The sequence below is a fragment of the Ambystoma mexicanum genome, unplaced genomic scaffold, assembly GCF_040938575.1.
Source record: "Ambystoma mexicanum isolate Mex_15411 unplaced genomic scaffold, UKY_AmexF1_1 Mex_scaf4, whole genome shotgun sequence".
NCBI classification, from domain to species: domain Eukaryota; kingdom Metazoa; phylum Chordata; class Amphibia; order Caudata; family Ambystomatidae; genus Ambystoma; species Ambystoma mexicanum.
Window position 1 is genome coordinate 8,300,886 of NW_027182455.1, and position 25,447 is coordinate 8,326,332.

The window sequence follows — 25,447 nt, forward strand, 5'->3', positions numbered from 1 at the left end:
TATTAGAAGTATTGAGATATCATATCTCATGCTATAGGAAGGGTCTCAGGATTGGAATGGGAAGGAGTTGGATATCACATCTCATGCTATAGGGAGGGTCTCAGTTTTGATATTAGAAGCATTGAGATATCACATCTCATGCTATCGGAAGTGTCTCAGGATTGGAATGGGAAGGAGCTGGATATCACATCTCATGCTAAAGGAAGGGTCTCAGGTTTGGAACGGGAAGGATTTGGATATCACATCTCATGTTATAGGAAGGGTCTCAGGTTTGGTATAAGCATTGAGATATCACATCTCTGCTATCGGAAGAGTCTCAGGATTGGAATGGGAAGGAGTTGGATATCCCATCTCATGTTATAGGACGGGTCTCAGGTTTGTTATTAGAATCATTGAGATATCATATTGCATGCTGTAGGAAGGGTCTAAGGGTTGGAATGTGAAGGACTTGGATATCACATCTCATGCTATAGATAGGCTCTTAGGTTTGGAAAGGGAAGGAGTTGGATATCACATTTCATGTTAGAGGAAGGATCTCAGGTTTGGTATTAGAAGCATAGAGATATCACATCTCATGCTATAGGAAGGGTCTCAGGATTGGAATGGGAAGCAGTTAGATATCACATCTCATGCTATAGGAAGGGTCTCAGGTTTGGTATAAGCATTGAGATATCACATCTCATGCTATAGGAAGGGTCTCAGGATTGGAATGGGAAGGACTTGGATATCACATCTCATGCTATAGGGAGGGTCTCAAGTTTGATATTAGAAGCTTTGAGATATCACATCTCATGATATCGGAAGGGTCTCAGGATTGGAATGGAAAGGAGTTGGATATCACATCTCATGATAAAGGAAGGGTCTAAGGTTTGGAAGGGGAAGGATTTGGATATCACATCTCATGTTATATTACGGGTCTCAGGTTTGGTATTAGAAGCATTGAGATATCAAGTCTCATAGTATAGGAAGGGTCTCAGAATTGGAATGGGAAGGAGTTGGATATCACATCTCAAGCTATAGGAAGGGTCTCAGGATTGGAATGGGAAGGACTTGGATATCACATCTCATGCTATAGGAAGGCTCTCAGGTTTGGAAGGGGAAAGAGTTGGATATCACATTTCATGTTAGAGGTAGGATCTCAGGTTTGGTATTAGAGGCATTGAGATATCACATCTCATGCTATCAGAAGGGTCTCAGGAATGGAATGGGAAGGAGTTGGATATCACATCTCATGCTAAAGGGAGGGTCTCAGGTTTGGAAGGGGAAGGATTTGGATATCACATCTCATGTTATAGGAAGGATCTCAGGTTTGGTATTAGAAGCATTGAGATATCACATCTCATGCTATAGGAAGGGTCTCAGGATTGGAATGGGAAGCAGTTGGATATCACATCTCATGCTATAGGAAGGGTCTCAGGTTTGGTATAAGCATTGAGATATCACATCTCATGCTATAGGACGGGTCTCAGGATTAGAATGGAAGGAGTTGGATATCACATCTCATGTTATAGGAAGGATCTCAGGTTTGGTATTAGAAGCATTGAGACATCACATCTCATGCTATAGGAAGGGTCTCAGGGTTGGAATGGGAAGGAGTTGGATATCACATCTCATCCAATAGGAAGGGTCTCAGGTTTGGAATAGGAAGGAATTGGATATCACATCTCATGTTATAGGAAGGATCTCAGGTTTGGTATTAGAAGCATTGAGATATCACATCTCATGCTATAGGAAGGGTCTCAGGATTGGAATGTGAAGGATTTGGATATCACATCTCATGCTAAAGGAAGGGTCTCAGGTTTGGTAGAAGCATTGAGATATCACGTCTCTGCTATCGGAAGGGTCTCAGGATTGGATTGGGAAGGAGTTGGATATCCCTTCTCATGCTATAGGAAGGGTCTCAGGATTTGAATGGCAAGGAGTTGGATATCACATCTCATGCCATAGGAAGGGTCTCAGGTTTGGTATAAGCATTGAGATATCACATCTCTGCTATCGGAAGGGTCTCAGGATTGGATTGGGAAGGAGTTGGATATCCCTTCTCATGCTATAGGAAGTGTCTCAGGTTGGAATGGGAAGGAGTTGGATATCACATCTCATGTTATAGGAAGGGTCTCAGGATTGGAATGGGAAGGATTTGGATATCACATCTCTTGCTATAGGAAGGGTCTCAGGATTGGAATGGGTAGGAGTTGGATATTACTTTCTTGCTATAGGAAGGGTCTCATGTTTGGAATGGGAAGGAGTTGGATATCACATATGCTATAGTTAGTGTCTCAGGTTTGGAACGGGAAGGAGTTGGATATCACATCTCATGTTATAGGAAGGATCTCAGGTTTGGTATTAGAAGCATTGAGATATCACATCTCATGCTATAGGAAGGGTCTCAGGATTGGAATGGAAGGAGTTGGATATCACATCTCATGTTATAGGAAGGATCTCAGGTTTGGTATTAGAAGCATTGAGACATCACATCTCATGCTATAGGAAGGGTCTCAGGGTTGGAATGGGAAGGAGTTGGATATCACATCTCATCCAATAGGAAGGGTCTCAGGTTTGGAATAGGAAGGAATTGGATATCACATCTCATGTTATAGGAAGGATCTCAGGTTTGGTATTAGAAGCATTGAGATATCACATCTCATGCTATAGGAAGGGTCTCAGGATTGAAATGGGAAGCAGTTGGATATCACATCTCATGCTATAGGAAGGGTCTCAGGTTTGGTATAAGCATTGAGATATCACATCTCATGCTATAGGACGGGTCTCAGGATTGGAATGGAAGGAGTTGGATATCACATCTCATGTTATAGGAAGGATCTCAGGTTTGGTATTAGAAGCATTGAGACATCACATCTCATGCTATAGGAAGGGTCTCAGGGTTGGAATGGGAAGGAGTTGGATATCACATCTCATCCAATAGGAAGGGTCTCAGGTTTTGAATAGGAAGGAATTGGATATCACATCTCATGTTATAGGAAGGATCTCAGGTTTGGTATTAGAAGCATTGAGATATCACATCTCATGCTATAGGAAGGGTCTCAGGATTGGAATGTGAAGGATTTGGATATCACATCTCATGCTAAAGGAAGGGTCTCAGGTTTGGTAGAAGCATTGAGATATCACGTCTCTGCTATCGGAAGGGTCTCAGGATTGGATTGGGAAGGAGTTGGATATCCCTTCTCATGCTATAGGAAGGGTCTCAGGATTTGAATGGCAAGGAGTTGGATATCACATCTCATGCCATAGGAAGGGTCTCAGGTTTGGTATAAGCATTGAGATATCACATCTCTGCTATCGGAAGTATCTCAGGATTGGATTGGGAAGGAGTTGGATATCCCTTCTCATGCTATAGGAAGTGTCTCAGGTTGGAATGGGAAGGAGTTGGATATCACATCTCATGTTATAGGAAGGGTCTCAGGATTGGAATGGGAAGGATTTGGATATCACATCTCTTGCTATAGGAAGGGTCTCAGGATTGGAATGGGTAGGAGTTGGATATTACTTTCTTGCTATAGGAAGGGTCTCATGTTTGGAATGGGAAGGAGTTGGATATCACATATGCTATAGTTAGTGTCTCAGGTTTGGAACGGGAAGGAGTTGGATATCACATCTCATGTTATAGGAAGGGTCTCAGGTTTGGTATAAGCATTGAGATATCACATCTCTGCTATCGGAAGCGGCTCAGGATTGGAATGGGAAGGAGTTGGATATCCCATCTCATGTTATAGGAAGAGTCTCTGGTTTGGTATTAGAATCATTGAGATATCACATCGCATGCTGTAGGAAGGGTCTAAGGATTGGAATGGGATGGACTTGGATATCACATCTCATGCTATAGGTAGGCTCTCAGGTTTGGTATAAGCATTGAGATATCACATCTCATGCTATAGGAAGGGTCTCAGGATTGGAATGGGAAGGAATTGGATATCACATCTCATGCTATAGGAAGGGTCTCAGATTTGGTATAAGCATTGAGATATCACATCTCATGCTAAAGGAAGGGTCTCAGGATTGGAATGGGAAGGAGTTGTATATCACATCTCAGGCCATAGGAAGGTTCTCAGGTTTGGTATAAGCATTGAGATATCACATCTCTGCTATCGGAAAGGTCTCAGGATTGGAATGGGAAGGAGTTGGATATCCCATCTCATGTTATAGGAAGGGTCTCAGGTTTGGTATTAGAAGCATAGAGATATCACATCTCATGCTATAGGAAGGGTCTCAGGATTGGAATGGGAAGGACTTGGATGTCACATCTCATGCTATAGGGAGGGTCTCAAGTTTGATATTAGAAGCATTGAGATAAGAAATCTCATGATATCGGAAGGGTCTCAGGATTGGAATGGGAAGGAGTTGGATATCATATCTCATGATAAAGGAAGGGTCTAAGGTTTGGAAGGGGAAGGATTTGGATATCACATCTCATGTTATAGGACGGGTCTCAGGTTTGGTATTAGAAGCATTGAGATATCAAGTCTCATGGTATAAGAAGGGTCTCAGAATTGGAATGGGAAGGAGTTGGATATCACACCTCAAGCTATAGGAAGGGTCTCAGGATTGGAATGGGAAGGAGTTTGATATCACATCTCATGCCATAGTATGGGTCTCAGGTTTGGTAGAAGCATTGGGATATCACATCTCATGCTATCGGAAGGGTATCAGTATTGGATTTGGAAGAAGTTGGATATCCCATCTCATGCTATAGGAAGGGTCTCAGGTTGGAATGGGAAGGAGTTGGATATCACATTTCATGTTATAGGAAGGGTCTCAGGATTGGAATGGGAAGGACTTGGATATCATATCTCATGCTATAGGACGGGTCTCAGGTTTGTTATTAGAATCATTGAGATATCATATTGCATGCTGTAGGAAGGGTCTAAGGATTGGAATGGGAAGGACCTGGATATCACATCTCATGCTATAGATAGGCTCTTAGGTTTGGAAAGGGAAGGAGTTGGATATCACATTTCATGTTAGAGGAAGGATCTCAGGTTTGGTATTAGAAGCATTGAGATATCACATCTCATGCTATAGGAAGGGTCTCAGGATTGGAATGGGAAGTAGTTGGATATCACATCTCATGCTATAGGAAGGGTCTCAGGTTTGGTATAAGCATTGAGATATCACATCTCATGCTATAGGACGGGTCTCAGGATTGGAATGGAAGGAGTTGGATATCACATCTCATGTTATAGGAAGGATCTCAGGTTTGATATTAGAAGCATTGAGACATCACATCTCATGCTATAGGAAGGGTCTCAGGGTTGGAATGGGAAGGAGTTGGATATCACAACTCATCCAATAGGAAGGGTCTCAGGTTTGGAATGGGAAGGAATTGGATATCACATCTCATGTTATAGGAAGGATCTCAGGTTTGGTATTAGAAGCATTGAGATATCACATCTCATGCTATAGGAAGGGTCTCAGGATTGGAATGTGAAGGATTTGGATATCACATCTCATGCTAAAGGAAGGGTCTCAGGTTTGGTAGAAGCATTGAGATATCACGTCTCTGCTATCGGAAGGGTCTCAGGATTGGATTGGGAAGGAGTTGGATATCCCTTCTCATGCTATAGGAAGGGTCTCAGGATTTGAATGGCAAGGAGTTGGATATCACATCTCATGCCATAGGAAGGGTCTCAGGTTTGGTATAAGCATTGAGATATCACATCTCTGCTATCGGAAGGGTCTCAGGATTGGAATGGGAAGGAGTTGGATATTCCCATCTCATGTTATAGGAAGGGTCTCAGGTTTGGTATTAGAAGCATTGAGATATCACATCTCATGCTATAGGAAGGGTCTCAGGATTGGAATGGGAAGGACTTGGATATCACATCTCATGCTATAGGGAGGGTCTCAAGTTTGATATTAGAAGCTTTGAGATATCACATCTCATGATATCGGAAGGGTCTCAGGATTGGAATGGGAAGGAGTTGGATATCACATCTCATGATAAAGGAAGGGTCTAAGTTTTGGAAGGGGAAGGATTTGGATATCATATCTCATGTTATATTACGGGTCTCAGGTTTGGTATTAGAAGCATTGAGATATCAAGTCTCAGAGTATAGGAAGGGTCTCAGAATTGGAATGGGAAGGAGTTGGATATCACATCTCAAGCTATAGGAAGGGTCTCAGGATTGGAATGGGAAGGACTTGGATATCACATCTCATGCTATAGGAAGGCTCTCAGGTTTGGAAGGGGAAAGAGTTGGATATCACATTTCATGTTAGAGGTAGGATCTCAGGTTTGGCATTAGAGGCATTGAGATATCACATCTCATGCTATCAGAAGGGTCTCAGGAATGGAATGGGAAGGAGTTGGATATCACATCTCATGCTAAAGAGAGGGTCTCAGGTTTGGAAGGGGAAGGATTTGGATATCACATCTCATGTTATAGGAAGGATCTCAGGTTTGGTATTAGAAGCATTGAGATATCACATCTCATGCTATCGGAAGGATCTCAGGTTTGGTATTAGAAGCATTGAGATATCACATCTCATGCTATCAGATGGGTCTCAGGATTGGAATGGGAAGGATTTGGATATCACATCTCATGTTATCGGAAGGATCTCACGTTTGGTATTAGAAGTATTGAGATATCATATCTCATGCTATAGGAAGGGTCTCAGGATTGGAATGGGAAGGAGTTGGATATTCCCATCTCATGTTATAGGGAGGGTCTCAAGTTTGATATTAGAAGCATTGAGATATCACATTTCATGATATCGGAAGGGTCTCAAGATTGGAATGGGAAGGAGTTGGCTATCACATCTCATGATAAAGGAAGGGTCTAAGGTTTGGAAGGGGAAGGATTTGGATATCACATCTCATGTTATAGGACGGGTCTCAGGTTTGGTATTAGAAGCATTGAGATATCAAGTCTCATGGTATAGGAAGGGTCTCAGAATTGGAATGGGAAGGAGTTGGATATCACATCTCAAGCTATAGGAAGGGTCTCAGGATTAGAATGGGAAGGAGTTTGATATCACATCTCATGCCATAGTATGGGTCTCAGGTTTGGTAGAAGCATTGGGATATCAGATCTCATGCTATCGGAAGGGTATCGGGATTGGATTTGGAAGGAGTTGGATATCCCATCTTATGCTATAGGAAGGGTCTCAGGTTGGAATGGGAAGGAGTTGGATATCACATCTCATGTTATAGGAAGGGTCTCAGGATTGGAATGGGAAGGACTTGGATATCACATCTCATGCTATAGGAAGGCTCTCAGGTTTGCAAGGGGAAAGAGTTGGATATCACATTTCATGTTAGAGGTAGGATCTCAGGTTTGGTATTAGAAGTAATGAGATATCACATCTCAGGCTATAGGAAGGGTCTCAGGATTGGAATGGGAAGGAGTTGGATATCACATCTCATGCTATAGGAAGGGTCTCAGGTTTGGTATAAGCATTGAGATATCACATCTCATGCTATAGGAAGGGTCCAGGTTTGGAATGGAAGGAGTTGGATATCACATCTCATGTTATAGGAAGGATCTCAGGTTTGGTATTAGAAGCATTGAGACATCACATCTCATGCTATAGGAAGGGTCTCAGGATTGGAATGGGAAGGAGTTGGATATCACATCTCATGCTATAGGAAGGGTCTCAGGATTGGAATGGGAAGGAGTTGAATATGACATCTCATGCCGTAGGAAGGGTCTCAGGTTTGGTATAAACATTGAGATATCACATCTCTGCTATCAAAAGGGTCTCAGGATTGGAATGGGAAGGAGTTGGATATCCCATCTCATGTTATAGGAAGAGTCTCAGGTTTGGTATTAGAAGCATTGAGATATCACATCTCATGCTATAGGAAGTGTCTCAGGATTGGAATGGGAAGGACTTGGATATCACATCTCATGCTATAGGTAGGGTCTCAAGTTTGATATTAGAAGCATTGAGATATCACATCTCATGCTATAGGAAGGGTCTGAGGATTGGAATGGGAAGGAGTTGGATATCACATCTCATGCTATGGGAAGGGTCTCAGGTTTGGTATAAGCAGTGAGATATCACATCTCATGCTATAGGAAGTGTCTCAGGATTGGAATGGGAAGGAGTTGGATATCACATCTCATGTTATAGGAAGGATCTCAGGTTTGGTATAAGCATTGAGATATCACATCTCTGCTATCGGAAGGGTCTCAGGATTGGAATGGGAAGGAGTTGGATATTCCCATCTCATGTTATAGGAAGGGTCTCAGGTTTGGTATTAGAAGCATTGAGATATCACATCTCATGGTATAGGAAGGGTCTCAGGATTGGAATGGGAAGGACTTGGATATCACACCTCATGCTATAGGGAGGGTCTCAAGTTTGATATTAGAAGCTTTGAGATATCACATCTCATGATATCGGAAGGGTCTCAGGATTGGAATGGGAAGGAGTTGGATATCACATCTCATGATAAAGGAAGGGTCTAAGGTTTGGAAGGGGAAGGATTTGGATATCACATCTCATGTTATATTACGGGTCTCAGGTTTGGTATTAGAAGCATTGAGATATCAAGTCTCATAGTATAGGAAGGGTCTCAGAATTGGAATGGGAAGGAGTTGGATATCACATCTCAAGCTATAGGAAGGGTCTCAGGATTGGAATGGGAAGGACTTGGATATCACATCTCATGCTATAGGAAGGCTCTCAGGTTTGGAAGGGGAAAGAGTTGGATATCACATTTCATGTTAGAGGTAGGATCTCAGGTTTGGTATTAGAGGCATTGAGATATCACATCTCATGCTATCAGAAGGGTCTCAGGAATGGAATGGGAAGGAGTTGGATATCACATCTCATGCTAAAGGGAGGGTCTCAGGTTTGGAAGGGGAAGGATTTGAATATCACATCTCATGTTATAGGAAGGATCTCAGGTTTGGTATTAGAAGCATTGAGATATCACATCTCATGCTATCGGAAGGATCTCAGGTTTGGTATTAGAAGCATTGAGATATCACATCTCATGCTATCAGAAGAGTCTCAGGATTGGAATAGGAAGGAGTTGGATATCACATCTCATGCTAAAGGGAGGGTCTCAGGTTTGGAAGGGGAAGGATTTGGATATCACATCTCATGTTATCGGAAGGATCTCACGTTTGGTATTAGAAGTATTGAGATATCATATCTCATGCTATAGGAAGGGTCTCAGGATTGGAATGGGAAGGAGTTGGATATCACATCTCATGCTATAGGGAGGGTCTCAGGATTGGAATGGGAAGGACTTAGATATCACATATCATGGTATAGGGAGGGTCTCAGTTTTGATATTAGAAGCATTGAGATATCACATCTCATGCTATCGGAAGTGTCTCAGGATTGGAATGGGAAGGAGCTGGATATCACATCTCATGCTAAAGGAAGGGTCTCAGGTTTGGAACGGGAAGGATTTGGATATCACATCTCATGTTATAAGAAGGGTCTCAGGTTTGGTATAAGCATTGAGATATCACATCTCTGCTATCGGAAGAGTCTCAGGATTGGAATGGGAAGGAGTTGGATATCCCATCTCATGTTATAGGACGGGTCTCAGGTTTGTTATTAGAATCATTGAGATATCATATTGCATGCTGTAGGAAGGGTCTAAGGGTTGGAATGTGAAGGACTTGGATATCACATCTCATGCTATAGATAGGCTCTTAGGTTTGGAAAGGGAAGGAGTTGGATATCACATTTCATGTTAGAGGAAGGATCTCAGGTTTGGTATTAGAAGCATAGAGATATCACATCTCATGCTATAGGAAGGGTCTCAGGATTGGAATGGGAAGCAGTTGGATATCACATCTCATGCTATAGGAAGGGTCTCAGGTTTGGTATAAGCATTGAGATATCACATCTCATGCTATAGGAAGGGTCTCAGGATTGGAATGGGAAGGACTTGGATATCACATCTCATGCTATAGGGAGGGTCTCAAGTTTGATATTAGAAGCTTTGCGATATCACATCTCATGATATCGGAAGGGTATCAGGATTGGAATGGGAAGGAGTTGGATATCACATCTCATGATAAAGGAAGGGTCTAAGGTTTGGAAGGGGAAGGATTTGGATATCACATCTCATGTTATATTACGGGTCTCAGGTTTGGTATTAGAAGCATTGAGATATCAAGTCTCATAGTATAGGAAGGGTCTAAGAATTGGAATGGGAAGGAGTTGGATATCACATCTCAAGCTATAGGAATGGTCTCAGGATTGGAATGGGAAGGACTTGGATATCACATCTCATGCTATAGGAAGGCTCTCAGGTTTGGAAGGGGAAAGAGTTGGATATCACATTTCATGTTAGAGGTAGGATCTCAGGTTTGGTATTAGAGGCATTGAGATATCACATCTCATGCTATCAGAAGGGTCTCAGGAATGGAATGGGAAGGAGTTGGATATCACATCTCATGCTAAAGGGAGGGTCTCAGGTTTGGAAGGGGAAGGATTTGGATATCACATCTCATGTTATAGGAAGGATCTCAGGTTTGGTATTAGAAGCATTGAGATATCACATCTCATGCTATCGGAAGGATCTCAGGTTTGGTATTAGAAGCATTGAGATATCACATCTCATGCTATCAGAAGAGTCTCAGGATTGGAATAGGAAGGAGTTGGATATCACATCTCATGCTAAAGGGAGGGTCTCAGGTTTGGAAGGGGAAGGATTTGGATATCACATCTCATGTTATCGGAAGGATCTCACGTTTGGTATTAGAAGTATTGAGATATCATATCTCATGCTATAGGAAGGGTCTCAGGATTGGAATGGGAAGGAGTTGAATATCACATCTCATGCTATAGGGAGGTTCTCAGGATTGGAATGGGAAGGACTTAGATATCACATATCATGCTACAGGGAGGGTCTCAGTTTTGATATTAGAAGCATTGAGATATCACATCTCATGCTATCGGAAGTGTCTCAGGATTGGAATGGGAAGGAGCTGGATATCACATCTCATGCTAAAGGAAGGGTCTCAGGTTTGGAACGGGAAGGATTTGGATATCACATCTCATGTTATAGGAAGGGTCTCAGGTTTGGTATAAGCATTGAGATATCACATCTCTGCTATCGGAAGAGTCTCAGGATTGGAATGGGAAGGAGTTGAATATCCCATCTCATGTTATAGGACGGGTCTCAGGTTTGTTATTAGAATCATTGAGATATCATATTGCATGCTGTAGGAAGGGTCTAAGGGTTGGAATGTGAAGGACTTGGATATCACATCTCATGCTATAGATAGGCTCTTAGGTTTGGAAAGGGAAGGAGTTGGATATCACATTTCATGTTAGAGGAAGGATCTCAGGTTTGGTATTAGAAGCATAGAGATATCACATCTCATGCTATAGGAAGGGTCTCAGGATTGGAATGGGAAGCAGTTGGATATCACATCTCATGCTATAGGAAGTGTCTCAGGATTGGAATGGGAAGGACTTGGGTATCACATCTCATGCTATAGGGAGGGTCTCAAGTTTGATATTAGAAGCATTGAGATATCACATCTCATGCTATAGGAAGGGTCTCAGGATTGGAATGGGAAGGAGTTGGATATCACATCTCATGCTATAGGAAGGGTCTCAGGTTTGGTATAAGCAGTGAGATATCACATCTCATGCTATAGGAAGTGTCTCAGGATTGGAATGGGAAGGAGTTGGATATCACATCTCATGTTATAGGAAGGATCTCAGTTTTGGTATAAGCATTGAGATATCACATCTCTGCTATCGGAAGGGTCTCAGGATTGGAATGGGAAGGAGTTGGATATTCCCATCTCATGTTATAGGGAGGGTCTCAAGTTTGATATTAGAAGCATTGAGATATCACATTTCATGATATCGGAAGGGTCTCAAGATTGGAATGGGAAGGAGTTGGCTATCACATCTCATGATAAAGGAAGGGTCTAAGGTTTGGAAGGGTAAGGATTTGGATATCACATCTCATGTTATAGGACGGGTCTCAGGTTTGGTATTAGAAGCATTGAGATATCAAGTCTCATGGTATAGGAAGGGTCTCAGAATTGGAATGGGAAGGAGTTGGATATCACATCTCAAGCTATAGGAAGGGTCTCAGGATTAGAATGGGAAGGAGTTTGATATCACTTCTCATGCCATAGTATGGGTCTCAGGTTTGGTAGAAGCATTGGGATATCAGATCTCATGCTATCGGAAGGGTATCGGGATTGGATTTGGAAGGAGTTGGATATCTCATCTCATGCTATAGGAAGGGTCTCAGGTTGGAATGGGAAGGAGTTGGATATCACATCTCATGTTATAGGAAGGGTCTCAGGATTGGAATGGGAAGGACTTGGATATCACATCTCATGCTATAGGAAGGCTCTCAGGTTTGCAAGGGGAAAGAGTTGGATATCACATTTCATGTTAGAGGTAGGATCTCAGGTTTGGTATTAGAAGTATTGAGATATCACATCTCATGCTATCAGAAGGATCTCAGGTTTGGTATAGAAGCATTGAGATATCATATCTTATGCTATCAGAAGAGTCTCAGGATTGGAATGGGAAGGAGTTGGATATCACATCTCATGCTAAAGGGAGGGTCTCAGGTTTGGAAGATAAGGATTTGGATATCACATCTCATGTTATAGAAAGGATCTCAGGTTTGGTATTAGAAGTATTGAGATATCACATCTCATGCTATCGGAAGGATCTCAGGTTTGGTATAGAAGCATTGAGATATCATATCTTATGCTATCAGAAGGGTCTCAGGATTGGAATGGGAAGGAGTTGGATATCACATCTCATGCTAAAGGGAGGGTCTCAGGTTTGGAAGGGGAAGGATTTGGATATCACATCTCATGTTATAGGATGGATCTCAGGTTTGGTATTAGAAGTATTGAGATATCACATCTCATGTTATCGGAAGGATCTCAGGTTTGGTATTAGAAGTATTGAGATATCACCTCTCATGCTATAGGAAGGGTCTCAGGATTGGAATGGGAAGGAGTTGGATATCACATCTCATGCTAAAGGAAGGGTCTCAGGTTTGGTAGAAGCATTGAGATATCACATCTCATGCTATAGGAAGGGTCTCAGGATTGGAATGGCAAGGACTTAGATATCACATATCATGCTATAGGGAGGGTCTCAGTTTTGATATTAGAAGCATTGAGATATCACATCTCATGCTATCGGAAGTGTCTCAGGATTGGAATGGGAAGAAGCTGGATATCACATCTCATGCTAAAGGAAGGGTCTCAGGTTTGGAACGGGAAGGAGTTGGATATTACATCTCATGTTATAGGAAGGGTCTCAGGTTTGGTATAAACATTGAGATATCACATCTCTGCTATCGGAAGTGTCTCAGGATTGGAATGGGAAGGAGTTGGATATCCCATCTCATGTTATAGGACGGGTCTCAGGTTTTTTATTAGAATCATTGAGATATCATATTGCATGCTCTAGGAAGGGTCTAAGGATTGGAATGGGAAGGACTTGGATATCACATCTCATGCTATAGATAGGCTCTCAGGTTTGGAAAGTGAAGGAGTTGGATATCACATTTCATGTTAGAGGAAGGATCTCAGGTTTGGTATTAGAGGCATTGAGATATCACATCTCAGGCTATAGGAAGGGTCTCAGGATTGGAATGGGAAGGAGTTGGATATCACATCTCATGCTATAGGAAGGGTCTCAGGTTTGGTATAAGCATTGAGATATCACATCTCATGCTATAGGAAGGGTCCAGGATTGGAATGGAAGGAGTTGGATATCACATCTCATGTTATAGGAAGGATCTCAGGTTTGGTATTAGAAGCATTGAGACATCACATCTCATGCTATAGGAAGGGTCTCAGGATTGGAATGGGAAGGAGTTGGATATCACATCTCATGCTATAGGAAGGGTCTCAGGATTGGAATGGGAAGGAGTTGAATATGACATCTCATGCCGTAGGAAGGGTCTCAGGTTTGGTATAAACATTGAGATATCACATCTCTGCTATCAAAAGGGTCTCAGGATTGGAATGGGAAGGAGTTGGATATCCCATCTCACGTTATAGGAAGAGTCTCAGGTTTGGTATTAGAAGCATTGAGATATCACATCTCATGCTATAGGAAGTGTCTCAGGATTGGAATGGGAAGGACTTGGATATCACATCTCATGCTATAGGTAGGGTCTCAAGTTTGATATTAGAAGCATTGAGATATCACATCTCATGCTATAGGAAGGGTCTGAGGATTGGAATGGGAAGGAGTTGGATATCACATCTCATGCTATGGGAAGGGTCTCAGGTTTTGTATAAGCAGTGAGATATCACATCTCATGCTATAGGAAGTGTCTCAGGATTGGAATGGGAAGGAGTTGGATATCACATCTCATGTTATAGGAAGGATCTCAGGTTTGGTATAAGCATTGAGATATCACATCTCTGCTATCGGAAGGGTCTCAGGATTGGAATGGGAAGGAGTTGGATATTCCCATCTCATGTTATAGGAAGGGTCTCAGGTTTGGTATTAGAAGCATTGAGATATCACATCTCATGCTATAGGAAGGGTCTCAGGATTGGAATGGGAAGGACTTGGATATCACATCTCATGCTATAGGGAGGGTCTCAAGTTTGATATTAGAAGCTTTGAGATATCACATCTCATGATATCGGAAGGGTCTCAGGATTGGAATGGGAAGGAGTTGGATATCACATCTCATGATAAAGGAAGGGTCTAAGGTTTGGAAGGGGAAGGATTTGGATATCACATCTCATGTTATATTACGGGTCTCAGGTTTGGTATTAGAAGCATTGAGATATCAAGTCTCATAGTATAGGAAGGGTCTCAGAATTGGAATGGGAAGGAGTTGGATATCACATCTCAAGCTATAGGAAGGGTCTCAGGATTGGAATGGGAAGGACTTGGATATCACATCTCATGCTATAGGAAGGCTCTCAGGTTTGGAAGGGGAAAGAGTTGGATATCACATTTCATGTTAGAGGTAGGATCTCAGGTTTGGTATTAGAGGCATTGAGATATCACATCTCATGCTATCAGAAGGGTCTCAGGAATGGAATGGGAAGGAGTTGGATATCACATCTCATGCTAAAGGGAGGGTCTCAGGTTTGGAAGGGGAAGGATTTGGATATCACATCTCATGTTATAGGAAGGATCTCAGGTTTGGTATTAGAAGCATTGAGATATCACATCTCATGCTATCGGAAGGATCTCAGGTTTGGTATTAGAAGCATTGAGATATCACATCTCATGCTATCAGAAGAGTCTCAGGATTGGAATAGGAAGGAGTTGGATATCACATCTCATGCTAAAGGGAGGGTCTCAGGTGTGGAAGGGGAAGGATTTGGATATCACATCTCATGTTATCGGAAGGATCTCACGTTTGGTATTAGAAGTATTGAGATATCATATCTCATGCTATAGGAAGGGTCTCAGGATTGGAATGGGAAGGAGTTGGATATCACATCTCATGCTATAGGGAGGGTCTCAGGATTGGAATGGGAAGGACTTAGATATCACATATCATGCTATAGGGAGGGTCTCAGTTTTGATATTAGAAGCATTGAGATATCACATCTCATGCTATCAGAAGTGTCTCAGGATTGGAATGGGAAGGAGCTGGATATCACATCTCATGCTAAAGGAAGGGTCTCAGGTTTGGAACGGGAAGGATTTGGATATCACATCTCATGTTATAGGAAGGGTCTCAGGTTTGGTATAAGCATTGAGATATCACATCTCTGCTATCGGAAGAGTCTCAGGATTGGAATGGGAAGGAGTTGGATATCCCATCTCATGTTATAGGACGGGTCTCAGGTTTGTTATTAGAATCATTGAGATATCATATTGCATGCTGTAGGAAGGGTCTAAGGGTTGGAATGTGAAGGACTTGGATATCACATCTCATGCTATAGATAGGCTCTTAGGTTTGGAAAGGGAAGGAGTTGGATATCACATTTCATGTTAGAGGAAGGATCTCAGGTTTGGTATTAGAAGCATAGAGATATCACATCTCATGCTATAGGAAGGGTCTCAGGATTGGAATGGGAAGCAGTTGGATATCACATCTCATGCTATAGGAAGGGTCTCAGGATTGGAATGGGAAGGACTTGGATATCACATCTCATGCTATAGGGAGGGTCTCAAGTTTGATATTAGAAGCTTTGAGATATCACATCTCATGATATCGGAAGGGTCTCAGGATTGGAATGGGAAGGAGTTGGATATCACATCTCATGATAAAGGAAGGGTCTAAGGTTTGGACGGGGAAGGATTTGGATACCACATCTCATGTTATATTACGGGTCTCAGGTTTGGTATTAGAAGCATTGAGATATCAAGTCTCATAGTATAGGAAGGGCCTCAGAATTGGAATGGGAAGGAGTTGGATATCACATCTCAAGCTATAGGAAGGGTCTCAGGATTGGAATGGGAAGGACTTGGATATCACATCTCATGCTATAGGAAGGCTCTCAGGTTTGGAAGGGGAAAGAGTTGGATATCACATTTCATGTTAGAGGTAGGATCTCAGGTTTGGTATTAGAGGCATTGAGATATCACATCTCATGCTATCAGAAGGGTCTCAGGAATGGAATGGGAAGGAGTTGGATATCACATCTCATGCTAAAGGGAGGGTCTCAGGTTTGGAAGGGGAAGGATTTGGATATCACATCTCATGTTATAGGAAGGATCTCAGGTTTGGTATTAGAAGCATTGAGATATCACATCTCATGCTATCGGAAGGATCTCAGGTTTGGTATTAGAAGCATTGAGATATCACATCTCATGCTATCAGAAGAGTCTCAGGATTGGAATAGGAAGGAGTTGGATATCACATCTCATGCTAAAGGGAGGGTCTCAGGTTTGGAAGGGGAAGGATTTGGATATCACATCTCATGTTATCGGAAGGATCTCACGTTTGGTATTAGAAGTATTGAGATATCATATCTCATGCTATAGGAAGGGTCTCAGGATTGGAATGGGAAGGAGTTGGATATCACATCTCATGCTATAGGGAGGGTCTCAGGATTGGAATGGGAAGGACTTAGATATCACATATCATGCTATAGGGAGGGTCTTAGTTTTGATATTAGAAGCATTGAGATATCACATCTCATGCTATCGGAAGTGTCTCAGGATTGGAATGGGAAGGAGCTGGATATCACATCTCATGCTAAAGGAAGGGTCTCAGGTTTGGAACGGGAAGGATTTGGATATCACATCTCATGTTATAGGAAGGGTCTCAGGTTTGGTATAAGCATTGAGATATCACATCTCTGCTATCGGAAGAGTCTCAGGATTGGAATGGGAAGGAGTTGGATATCCCATCTCATGTTATAGGACGGGTCTCAGGTTTGTTATTAGAATCATTGAGATATCATATTGCATGCTGTAGGAAGGGTCTAAGGGTTGGAATGTGAAGGACTTGGATATCACATCTCATGCTATAGATAGGCTCTTAGGTTTGGAAAGGGAAGGAGTTGGATATCACATTTCATGTTAGAGGAAGGATCTCAGGTTTGGTATTAGAAGCATAGAGATATCACATCTCATGCTATAGGAAGGGTCTCAGGATTGGAATGGGAAGCAGTTGGATATCACATCTCATGCTATAGGAAGGGTCTCAGGTTTGGTATAAGCATTGAGATATCACATCTCATGCTATAGGAAGGGTCTCAGGATTGGAATGGGAAGGACTTGGATATCACATCTCATGCTATAGGGAGGGTCTCAAGTTTGATATTAGAAGCTTTGAGATATCACATCTCATGATATCGGAAGGGTCTCAGGATTGGAATGGGAAGGAGTTGGATATCACATCTCATGATAAAGGAAGGGTCTAAGGTTTGGAAGGGGAAGGATTTGGATATCACATCTCATGTTATATTACGGGTCTCAGGTTTGGTATTAGAAGCATTGAGATATCAAGTCTCATAGTATAGGAAGGGTCTCAGAATTGGAATGGGAAGGAGTTGGATATCACATCTCAAGCTATAGGAAGGGTCTCAGGATTGGAATGGGAAGGACTTGGATATCACATCTCATGCTATAGGAAGGCTCTCAGGTTTGGAAGGGGAAAGAGTTGGATATCACATTTCATGTTAGAGGTAGGATCTCAGGTTTGGTATTAGAGGCATTGAGATATCACATCTCATGCTATCAGAAGGGTCTCAGGAATGGAATGGGAAGGAGTTGGATATCACATCTCATGCTAAAGGGAGGGTCTCAGGTTTGGAAGGGGAAGGATTTGGATATCACATCTCATGTTATAGGAAGGATCTCAGGTTTGGTATTAGAAGCATTGAGATATCACATCTCATGCTATCGGAAGGATCTCAGGTTTGGTATTAGAAGCATTGAGATATCACATCTCATGCTATCAGAAGAGTCTCAGGATTGGAATAGGAAGGAGTTGGATATCACATCTCATGCTGAAGGGAGGGTCTCAGGTTTGGAAGGGGAAGGATTTGGATATCACATCTCATGTTATCGGAAGGATCTCACGTTTGGTATTAGAAGTATTGAGATATCATATCTCATGCTATAGGAAGGGTCTCAGGATTGGAATGAGAAGGAGTTGGATATCACATCTCATGCTATAGGGAGGGTCTCAGGATTGGAATGGGAAGGACTTAGATATCACATATCATGCTATAGGGAGGGTCTCAGTTTTGATATTAGAAGCATTGAGATATCACATCTCATGCTATCGGAAGTGTCTCAGGATTGGAATGGGAAGGAGCTGGATATCACATCTCATGCTAAAGGAAGGGTCTCAGGTTTGGAACGGGAAGGATTTGGATATCACATCTCATGTTATAGGAAGGGTCTCAGGTTTGGTATAAGCATTGAGATATCACATCTCTGCTATCGGAAGTGTCTCAGGATTGGAATGGGAAGGAGTTGGATATCCCATCTCATGTTATAGGACGGGTCTCAGGTTTGTTATTAGAATCATTGAGATATCATATTGCATGCTGTAGGAAGGTTCTAAGGGTTGGAATGTGAAGGACTTGGATATCACATCTCATGCTATAGATAGGCTCTTAGGTTTGGAAAGGGAAGGAGTTGGATATCACATTTCATGTTAGAGGAAGGATCTCAGGTTTGGTATTAGAAGCATTGAGATATCACATCTCATGCTATAGGAAGGGTCTCAGGATTGGAATGGGAAGCAGTTGGATATCACATCTCATGCTATAGGAAGGGTCTCAGGTTTGGTATAAGCATTGAGATATCACATCTCATGCTATAGGACGGGTCTCAGGATTGGAATGGAAGGAGTTGGATATCACATCTCATGTTATAGGAAGGATCTCAGGTTTGGTATTAGAAGCATTGAGACATCACATCTCATGCTATAGGAAGGGTCTCAGGGTTGGAATGGGAAGGAGTTGGATATCACATCTCATCCAATAGGAAGGGTCACAGGTTTGGAATAGGAAGGAATTGGATATCACATCTCATGTTATAGGAAGGATCTCAGGTTTGGTATTAGAAGCATTGAGATATCACATCTCATGCTATAGGAAGGGTCTCAGGATTGGAATGTGAAGGATTTGGATATCACATCTCATGCTAAAGGAAGGGTCTCAGGTTTGGTAGAAGCATTGAGATATCACGTCTCTGCTATCGGAAGGGTCTCAGGATTGGATTGGGAAGGAGTTGGATATCCCTTCTCATGCTATAGGAAGGGTCTCAGGATTTGAATGGCAAGGAGTTGGATATCACATCTCATGCCATAGGAAGGGTCTCAGGTTTGGTATAAGCATTGAGATATCACATCTCTGCTATCGGAAGGGTCTCAGGCTTCTAATACCAAACCTGAGACCCGTAATATAACATGAGATGTGATATCCAAATCCTTCCCCTTCCAAACCTTAGACCCTTCCTTTATCATGAGATGTGATATCCAACTCCTTCCCATTCCAATCCTGAGACCCTTCCGATATCATGAGATGTGATATCTCAAAGCTTCTAATATCAAACTTGAGACCCTCCCTATAGCATGAGATGTGATATCCAAGTCCTTCCCATTCCAATCCTGAGACCCTTCCTATAGCATGAGATGTGATATCTCAATGCTTCTAATACCAAACCTGAGACCCTTCCTATAACATGAGATGGGAATATCCAACTCCTTCCCATTCCAATCCTGAGACCCTTCCGATAGCAGAGATGTGATATCTCAATGCTTATACCAAACCTGAGACCCTTCCTATGGCATGAGATGTGATATCCAACTCCTTGCCATTCAAATCCTGAGACCCTTCCTATAGCATGAGAAGGGATATCCAACTCCTTCCCAATCCAATCCTGAGACCCTTCCGATAGCAGAGACGTGATATCTCATTGCTTCTACCAAACCTGAGACCCTTCCTTTAGCATGAGATGTGATATCCAAATCCTTCACATTCCAATCCTGAGACCCTTCCTATAGCATGTGATGTGATATCTCAATGCTTCTAATACCAAACCTGAGATCCTTCCTATAACATGAGATGTGATATCCAATTCCTTCCCATTCCAAACCTGAGACCCTTCCTATTGGATGAGATGTGATATCCAACTCCTTCCCATTCCAACCCTGAGACCCTTCCTATAGCATGAGATGTGATGTCTCAATGCTTCTAATACCAAACCTGAGATCCTTCCTATAACATGAGATGTGATATCCAACTCCTTCCCTTTCCAAACCTAAGAGCCTATCTATAGCATGAGATGTGATATCCAAGTCCTTCCCATTCCAATCCTTAGACCCTTCCTACAGCATGCAATATGATATCTCAATGATTCTAATAAAAAACCTGAGACCCGTCCTATAGCATGAGATATGATATCCAAGTCCTTCCCATTCCAATCCTGAGACCCTTCCTATAACATGAAATGTGATATCCAACTCCTTCCCATTCCAGCCTGAGACCCTTCCTATAGCATGAGATGGGATATCCAACTTCTTCCAAATCCAATACTGATACCCTTCCGATACCATGAGATGTGATATCCCAATGCTTCTACCAAACCTGAGACCCATACTATGGCATGAGATGTGATATCAAACTCCTTCCCATTCCAATCCTGAGACCCTTCCTATAGCTTGAGGTGTGATATCCAACTCCTTCCCATTCCAATTCTGAGACCCTTCTTATACCATGAGACTTGATATCTCAATGCTTCTAATACCAAACCTGAGACCCGTCCTATAACATGAGATGTGATATCCAAATCCTTCCCCTTCCAAACCTTAGACCCTTCCTTTATCATGAGATGTGATATCCAACTCCTTCCCATTCCAATCCTGAGACCCTTCCGATATCATGAGATTTGTTATCTCAATGCTTCTAATATCAAACTTGAGACCCTCCCTATAGCATGAGATGTGACATCCAAGTCCTTCCCATTCCAATCCTGAGACCCTTCCTATAGCATGAGATGTGATATCTCTATGCTTCTAATACCAAACCTGAGACCCTTCCTATAACATGAGATGGGATATCCAACTCCTTCCCATTCCAATCCTGAGACCCTTCCGATAGCAGAGATGTGATATCTCAATGCTTATACCAAACCTGAGAACCTTGCTATGGCCTGAGATGTCATATACAACTCCTTCTCATTCCAATCCTGAGACCCTTCCTTTAGCATGAGATGTGATATCTCAATGCTTATACCAAATCTGAGACCCTTCCTATAGCATGAGATGTGATATCCAATTCCTTCCCATTCCAATCCTGAGACCCTTCCTACAGCATGATATGTGATATCTCAATGCTTATACCAAACCTGAGAGCCTACCTATAGCATGAGATGTGATATCCAAGTCCATCCCATTCCAATCCTTAGACCCTTCCTACAGCATGCGATGTGATATCTCAATGATTCTAATACCAAACCAGAGACTCTTCCTATAACATGAGATGTGATATCCAACTCCTTCCCGTTCCAAACCTGAGACACTAACTATAGCATATGTGATATCCAACTCCTTCCCATTCCAAACATGAGACCCTTCCTATAGCAAGAAAGTAATATCCAACTCCTACCCATTCCAATCCTGAGACCCTTCCTATAGCAAGAGATGTGATATCCAAATCCTTCATATTCCAATCCTGAGACCCTTCCTATAACATGAGATGTGATATCCAACTCCTTCCCATTCCAACCTGAGACACTTCCTATAGCATGAGAAGGGATATCCAACTCCTTCCCAATCCAATCCTGAGACCCTTCCGATAGCAGAGATGTGATATCTCAATGCTTATACCAAACCTGAGACCCTTCCTATGGCATGAGATGTGATATCCAACTCCTTGCCATTCAAATCCTAAAACCCTTCCTATAGCATGAGATGTGATATCTCTATGCTTCTAATACCAAACCTGAGACCCTTCCTATAACATGAGATGGGATATCCAACTCCTTCCCATTCCAATCCTGAGACCCTTCCGATAGCAGAGATGTGATATCTCAATGCTTATACCAAACCTGAGAACCTTCCTATGGCCTGAGATGTCATATACAACTCCTTCCCATTCCAATCCTGAGACCCTTCCTTTAGCATGAGATGTGATATCTCAATGCTTATACCAAATCTGAGACCCTTCCTATAGCATGAGATGTGATATCTAATTCCTTCCCATTCCAATCCTGAGACCCTTCCTATAGCATGAGATGTGATATCTCAATGCTTATACCAAACCTGAGAGCCTACCTATAGCATGAGATGTGATATCCAAGTCCATCCCATTCCGATCCTTAGACCCTTCCTACAGCATGCGATGTGATATCTCAATGATTCTAATCCCAAACCAGAGACTCTTCCTATAACATGAGATGGGATATCCAACTCCTTCCCATTCCAATCCTGAGCCGCTTCCGATAGCAGAGATGTGATATCTCAATGCTTATACCAAACCTGAGACCCTTCCTATAACATGAGATGTGATATCCAACTCCTTCCCGTTCCAAACCTGAGACACTAACTATAGCATATGTGATATCCAACTCCTTCCCATTCCAAACATGAGACCCTTCCTATAGCAAGAAAGTAATATCCAACTCCTACCCATTCCAATCCTGAGACCCTTCCTATAGCAAGAGATGTGATATCCAAATCCTTCCCATTCCAATCCTGAGACCCTTCCTATAACATGAGATGTGATATCCAACTCCTTCCCATTCCAACCTGAGACACTTCCTATAGCATGAGAAGGGATATCCAACTCCTTCCCAATCCAATCCTGAGACCCTTCCGATAGCAGAGATGTGATATCTCAATGCTTATACCAAACCTGAGACCTTTCCTATGGCATGAGATGTGATATCCAACTCCTTCCCAATCCAATCCTGAGACCCTTCCGATAGCAGATACGTGATATCTCAATGCTTCTACCAAACCTGAGACCCTTCCTTTAGCATGAGATGTGATATCCAAATCCTTCACATTCCAATCCTGAGACCCTTCCTATAGCATGAGATGTGATATCTCAATGCTTCTAATACCAATCCTGAGATCCTTCCTATAACATGAGATGTGATATCCAATTCCTTCCCATTCCAAACCTGAGACCCTTCCTATTGGATGAGATGTGATATCCAACTCCTTCCCATTCCAACCCTGAGACCCTTCCTATAGCATGAGATGTGATGTCTCAATGCTTCTAATACCAAACCTGAGATCCTTCCTATAACATGAGATGTGATATCCAACTCCTTCCATTCCAATCCTGAGACCCGTTCTATAGCATGAGATGTGATATCTCAATGCTTATACCAAACCTGAGACCCTTCCTATAGCATGAGATGTTATATCCAACTGCTTCCCATTCCAATCCTGAGACCCTTCCTATAGCATGAGATGTGATATCTCAATGCTTCTAATACCAAACCTGAGATCCTTCCTCTAACATGAAATGTGATATCCAACTCCTTCCCTTTCCAAACCTAAGAGCCTATCTATAGCATGAGATGTGATATCCAAGTCCTTCCCATTCCAACCCTTCGACCCTTCCTACAGCATGCAATATGATATCTCAATGATTCTAATAACAAACCTGAGACCCGTCCTATAACATGAGATGGGATATCCAACTCCTTCCCATTCCAATCCTGAGACACTTCCGATAGCAGAGATGTGATATCTCAATGCTTATACCAAACCTGAGACCCTTCCTATAACATGAGATGTGATATCCAAATCCTTACCGTTCCAAACCTGAGACCCTTCCTTTAGCATGAGATGTGATATCCAGCACCTTCCCATTCCAATCCTGAGACACTTCCGATAGCATGAGATGTGATATCTCAATGCTTCTAATATCAAAACTGAGACCCTCCCTATAGCATGATATGTGATATCTAAGTCCTTCCCATTCCAATCCTGAGACCCTCCCTATAGCATGAGATGTGATATCCAACTCCTTCCCATTCCAATCCTGAGACACTTCCTATAGCATGAGATATGATATCTCAATACTTCTAATACCAAACGTGAGATCCTTCCGATAACATGAGATGTGATATCCAAATCCTTCCCCTTCCAAACCTGAGACCCTCCCTTTAGCATGAGATGTGATATCCAACTCCTTCCTATTCCAATCCTGAGACTCTTCTGATAGCATGAGATGTGATATCTCAATGCTTCTAATACCAAACCTGAGATCCTTCCGATAGCATGAGATGTGATATCTCAATGCTTCTAATACCAAACCTGAGATCCTTCCTATAACATGAGATGTGATATCCAAATCCTTCCCCTTCCAAACCTGAGACCCTCCCTTTAGCATGAGATGTGATATCCAACTCCTTCCCATTCCATTCCTGAGACCCTTCTGATAGCATGAGATGTGATATCTCAATGCCTCTAATACCAAACCTGAGATCCTACCTCTAACATGAAATGTGATATCCAACTCTTTCCCCTTCCAAACCTGAGAGCCTTCCTATAGCATGAGATGTGATATCCAAGTCCTTCCCATTCCAATCCTGAGACCCTTCCTATAGCTTGAGATGTGATTTCCAACTCCTTCCCATTCCAATTCTGAGACCCTTCCTATACTATGAGACTTGATATCTCAATGCTTCTAATACCAAACGTGAGACCCGTAATATAACATGAGATGTGATATCCAAATCCTTCCCCTTCCAAACCGTAGACCCTTCCTTTATCATGAGATGTGATATCCAACTCCTTCCCATTCCAATCCTGAGACCCTTCCGATATCCTGAGATGTGATATCTCAAAGCTTCTAATATCAAACTTGAGACCCTCCCTATAGCATGAGATGTGATATCCAAGTCCTTCCCATTCCAATCCTGAGACCCTTCCTATAGCATGAGATGTGATATCTCAATGCTTCTAATACCAAACCTGAGACCCTTCCTATAACATGAGATGGGAATATCCAACTCCTTCCCATTCCAATCCTGAGACCCTTCCGATAGCAGAGATGTGATATCTCAATGCTTATACCAAACCTGAGATCCTTCCTATAACATGAGATGTGATATCCAA